Below are 6,000 nucleotides of genomic sequence, written 5' to 3'. Positions count from 1 at the left end.
CTTTGTAATTACTTCAGATTTTATAATTGCTTCGGCAAATTGTCTGCCATGAGGTAATCTCAAGGGAAGCATATTGAGCGGCTCGTGGGTGTTCAGCTGTGACATACCGAGTATTACTCCTCGGGTCCGACTCACTAAAACTGCAAAAAATGGAGAGAGAACATCGAGATTTTTATTTCATCATTTCTGTAAAATGGAGGTTTCTTATTTTTCTCAGCTGAATTGGTTTCTGTCCTCTGCAATGTTATTCATGAATCTTTAATTGCAATATACCATGTTTATTTATATATGGTATCATATCCTGGTGTATTACAGCATGAGGTCAAATATAAGGTCAAATGCAATTGTTTATTAGGGAGACTATAATTTAGCAATATATGCATATAAATTGAAACCCTGAGAAATCTATGGAAGACCAAACCCAAGCTGAGAGGAGCACATAGCTTGAAATGAAACAATAGCATGTTGCCATGGCGCGCCAGCTCTCCACCGCAGCGGCAAATAAAGGATTTTCAGCCCAAATAAAGAAGGCGCACTTCAGATGATTATTTCTGACTCTGTCTCAATAAAGTGCCTACGATTCACTCCAAGTCCACCGGCTATTAATGTTCTCCAGAGCCGCACGCACTCACAGAGAAGTAATGCAGCTTACTTTGTTTAAGAAGGATGAGGGGGATTTTTGTTCATGCAGTGAGATCTGTTCTCTCATGCCATCACCACATCGGTGTGGATGACGCCATACCCCTCTCAGTGTTTGGATAGTCTAATTCCATTTTTCTCGTTGATCCAACAACCTGAAAAGGATCTACTTGCAAGTGAATATATAAATACAGACAAGGAACTAAACAAATAGAGTGCCCTACATCAATATACATGCATATGTATTGGCATGTATGTGTACACACATTAATATTAAAAAGTTTTCGCATTGCTGTGCAGTATAGGACATGTTTTAGAATGATGACATATTTAGTTCAGATTTGTAATAGGAAAAATCCACATGTGGTTCTGTAAATCCAGGTCTGGAAAAACATATCTGCTGTTTCAGTTGAGAAGTTAGAACACAATTAGCATAGCTTGAGAATAATACCCAGTGTGGATGACATATATTACAGTTTGTTTTTCTTCACTGTGGTCCTCAAACTCAAATGATTTTAGCCTCTGTTTTATCAGTGCTAATTACTATCACCACATGTTTGCAGCAAGAGACCTCAGGCACATCCAGCTACTGCCTGTGTGTGATGCGATACCACTGCTACCGATATGAGACTAGCATTTTAATATTGCTTGTTACTCATCTCTCATGCATAATAATGGCTAGATCTCTCTCTCTCTCTCACACACACACACACACACACACACACACACACACACACACACACACGCAGAGTACATTTCTCTACACCCCCACATTTTACCCCACACTTTACACTCCATACACACACACACACACACACACACACACACGTGCTCAGACATACACACAAACACACACACACACACACAGTCCCACCTCCATCCCTGCACCCCCTATAGGCCTGTCTCCCCTCTGTCCCCATAGAGCTGCTGCTAGGCTGGGGCCCATCCAGAGTCCCCCCCCCCCCTCAGCTCCCCTGCTCCAGTTTTATGGCCGAGGGAGGGAGGGAGAGATAGAGAGAGGGAGAGAGGGAGAGAGAGAGGGAAAGAGGGAGAGAGACAGAGAGAGGAAGCTGAAAGCACCATTTATCATCACTTGTGTGGGCAGCGTCACCAAGGCAACACTCAGGCTGGCAAATGCCACTGCGCAGAATACTAATGAGGAACTTGGCAGGACTGTTGGCGTGCCGAGGCCGCTGCTGCTGCCGCTCGGCACCGGGAGCCTTTGCTGTGGAGGTAAACAGTCGAAAGGAAATCAATTAAGGGCTTCCACAGCGTTTGGCAAGGGGGCTAATCTTCAGAGCCACATTTAAAATAATTCTACAATCTGCCTTTAATACCCTCTGCCTGCTGCCAGGGTAAAATAAAAGAAGAAACACAATAACTAACAACAAAAAAAACACAAGGGAGTTTTCCCTCTTATTGTTCAACTTCCTGGAACGGGGGGGAAACAGTAGTCCTTCTTTTCACCCATGAAGAAATAAAGTACTTTAATCATTTAGCACTACGAAAGAGTTTTCCCACCATACGTGAGGTCACGGAGAGCCTTACATTACATGGCTCGAGCAAAAGAGGCTTTTATAGACACTAAGCAGTGAATTAAATGTCTCCTCAGCTAATATTTTGCTCAAGCAATGAAAGAACTGTTTTCAAAATATCACCGCTCTAAACAGTTAACCATCATTGGGAAGGATACCCATTGACTTACAAAACCTCTGCAGACTTAAGATGCCTAAAAATGTTAGTAGCACTATCCAAAAGATGACCACGACGTACTGTAGAACTGATGAACACACCACAGGTGCACCCGAGGGTTGGAACCTGTCATTAGCGTGCATTCTTAATAAGGTAGCGCTTTCCCCAGCAGACACAATGATAGCACACTGTCTCCTGCACACGGGAGCAGTGTTAGGAATAAATTGAGCTGGAGCATGCCTTTGCTCCGCTCAGTGCCTCTCATTATTGATCTCCGCACTTTGATCGAGCAGGTTCTAATCAATCCCTCAGTGGCACGACAGGGCGTGGAAATCGTTTCTTGCTTTGACAAACCTCTTCAATTGACTTGTCATTAATGCGCCTCTTTAGCAGCCCTTGTTTGCTCGGAAAATGGGGATGCATTTGGCTTTTCCCGGTCTATTAGCGGGGGTTGTGCTCTTTGGGGATTTTCACGGGCTGCTTAGCGGCGGGGAGGGCGAGCGGAGGGATTGGATGTAGTCGTGTTTGCTCATCCTTACCCAGTCACTTATTAGCGCTAATTGGGAAGGACAGTTCAAACAGGCGCCAGAGAGTGGTTTGTCACACGGCCGTGACACGGGAGCGGAGAGGCAGCCGGGGCCGTGGGCGAGGTGGAGGACAGGGGGTGGCACTGCCCGCTGGACCTCAGTGGCGTCTCCTGCCTCTGGTCTGTGACCCCCGTGCCTGGGCTTGCCACACGGCCACCCCCACCCCCACCCCCACCACCACCACTATCACTATCAGTCCCATCGACCCCTCACACCACCCCAGCGCTCTGCCATTAGCAGTCAGACCTGCGACTAGGGGCCAGGCCGGCGCAACAAAGCCACAGACACAGCCAGCTGTCTGAGCCACTCGGGGAGTCAACAGCTGATGGAGGGGTGCACACAAAAGGCCTGCTCCTCCAACACGGATCACCTAATCTAGAGAAGCGCTTCCCCTCTTCTCACGCCTCCCCCCATCACTCTCTCCCTCTCTCTCACTCTCTCTCTCTCTCTCTCCCTCTCTCTCTCTTTCGCTCTCTCTCCCTCTCTCTCTCTCTCTCACTCACTCTCTGCACTCTCACATTAGGCCTGACAGTAATTCCCATGCTCACCGCAGTCCAGAGCAACATTATATTACAGGAAGCCCCCTGTGGCCTTGAAACCTCGCGCTGAAAAATCACACCGATTTGCTGTCGACACCAAGACCCCATTTCCCCCCTACAAAGTGCCCCCATAGCACTATTTAGGATGTGTTTTGGCTAAAGGATACTAATTTTCCAGGATTATTTACGACCATAATAGCTGCAATTATATTCCGTGCAAACCGATTTAAGGTATAAGCACCAATTAGTAACCGGTCATTATCTTGAGCATTTGAAACTCAGAGTGAAGTAAGAGGCTGACATTCTGTTGCCCGTGCATGGGAATTGCTGTAGTGTGAGTCTAATTAGTGCTTGTTTTCCTCCCGTCTTGAGAGGATGGCATATTTGCTGCCCTAAAACACTGACTTGTGCCAGGAGTCAAATTCCATTCAAATTGAGATTGACGTCTGACAGGTTTGTTTTTCCGTAAAAATGTACAATGAGTGCCTTTCAGTAGGACTATGAGCCAAGGATCTGTTCTGGTTTGCCTTTCTAAATATAGGATTCCCTCATTTTGAAAAGTTCACTTCATGTGGAAACATTCTCCGGCTGGAAAACAGATTGACATTTTAGCTTTCGACAAGATAAAAAATTGTGTGTGAAGTGGCAAATGTTAATTAACTCCACACAGCTCATGTATAATGCATGGGCTCATTGGCCGTTTAATCAGATACAACGGGTATATGACAAATGTAATAATTGCTGTGATATTTGCACAATATATATTGCATGTTAAATCCAGCAACATTCAGATGCTAGGCTTTTATCAAATACAACATGCTCCCACCGAAAATCCAGTCACCAAATAATGTATTAACCCAGCCATCTGGCAACAATGTGTCTGTTTAGGTGTAGGTAGTGAAATTGTACTACACTCAGTTGAGAAATCTTAGTAAATAAGCAATGGACCTAATTAAAAACAAAACAGATTGTTTTTATGATGCAGCGACTGCCATGGTTCCTCTCACTGGTCAGAAGTAGTAGAAGTAAAATGCTGATGAACGAACGCCAAGACATTAATAATCTACACTGGGCCATGGTTGGTCACCGCGGGCGGCAGTGCCTTCTCACACATGTAGACGGTGTGCTTGTTTGGTGTGGTGGGCTGTCAGTGATGGGGGGAGACAGGACACATACGCCACAGTGCATCTGCCCCTCGGAGCTCAGCCCCCACATAAATCAGGGCAACACATAGGCTCTGGCTAATAGATGTTTAACTAAACCCCCTCATTTGAAACAGTTTGACCCTAGAGTGCTAAAACACAATGTGAAAACTCCCCCAGGATTACCAGTGACCCCTCCGGGCAAACAGGCCACACGGGCAATAAAAGAACCTGCCATTGTTCTGTCTCGGGGCAATGTGTGTGTCTGTGTGTGTCTGTGTGTGTGTGTGTGTCTGTGTGTGTGTGTGTGTGTGAAGGAAGAAAAGGATGCGCAGACATACACATTAGTGGGAGGGACCAGATTGCTGATGACATCTTGTAGGAACATCATTCCCACCCACTCCAGCTGTAGCGGCTGTAGATCATTGTTAATTAGGAGCTGACCTACAGCACTGAGGGAGGGAGTGTCTACAGCACGTCAACCTATCACACAGCCCGTCTCCACATCAATGCACTGGCTGACTTTCCTATGTCCTCTATTAATCTGTCTTCTTCTACATGTGACTTTATGAGAGGATGCTTATTAAGAGTTTCAACATCATGTGTTCCACTTGCTGTTATTTACTGCATTTATCCAGTGTTTGTTTTAATTTTAATAATAATATTCATGCATTGCTCTGTTAACTAGTGTTCTAGTGCCTGTACTGTACCAGTACCAGCTTGTAACAATAGAAATAATATCAATTGAATTATATTGTCTGATAGTATGATCAAGAAAGTAACTGCAAGTCCTTGTTCCTGACGCTAACTTGGGTGTGTCTGTATTACATATTGCCCAAACATGTTTAACACAGTCTGCCATGGCGGTTTGGAAGTCCTTTAACAAGCTCTCAATCTGTCTAGGTCATTCGCCAGCAGTGGTGAAGCCACACTAAATGTTCATGCTTAACACGAAATTGCCTTTCATGCTCTAAGATCACAATAATTTTGCTTTAAAGCGGCTCTTTCTCTCAGGAGTGGGTCCCATTGAGAGCGTGATGAATGTGCTTGTCAGCGGCGGTGGGAAAATTACCTTTCTTGAGGGAAATATGGCAGCAGGCTACGAGACACATTGTGTGGCATGCAGATTTTATTTTCTTAGTTACTGACCTTGATCTGACAATTTGCAGGGTCAAAGCCTCTCCAGTTGGCATTGTGTGGACAAATAGAATGCTAATGAATTGTGGTGCCGCATAGTAAAATGGGAGCTTGGCTGGGTGTGTTTTTTCTTCTTTCGGAGGCTTATGTGGGACTGCTGTGGCATGTCGAGTACCTTTCGCCGGGGGGACGTGGCTGAATCGGGTTTAATCGGGTTGCAGGACTGGAGACGGCAAAGAGGCTGGAGCCGTTCCACTCAATTCC

The sequence above is a fragment of the Clupea harengus genome, chromosome 14 (genome assembly GCF_900700415.2).
Source record: "Clupea harengus chromosome 14, Ch_v2.0.2, whole genome shotgun sequence".
NCBI classification, from domain to species: Eukaryota; Metazoa; Chordata; class Actinopteri; order Clupeiformes; family Clupeidae; genus Clupea; species Clupea harengus.
This window is presented reverse-complemented; position numbering follows the sequence as displayed.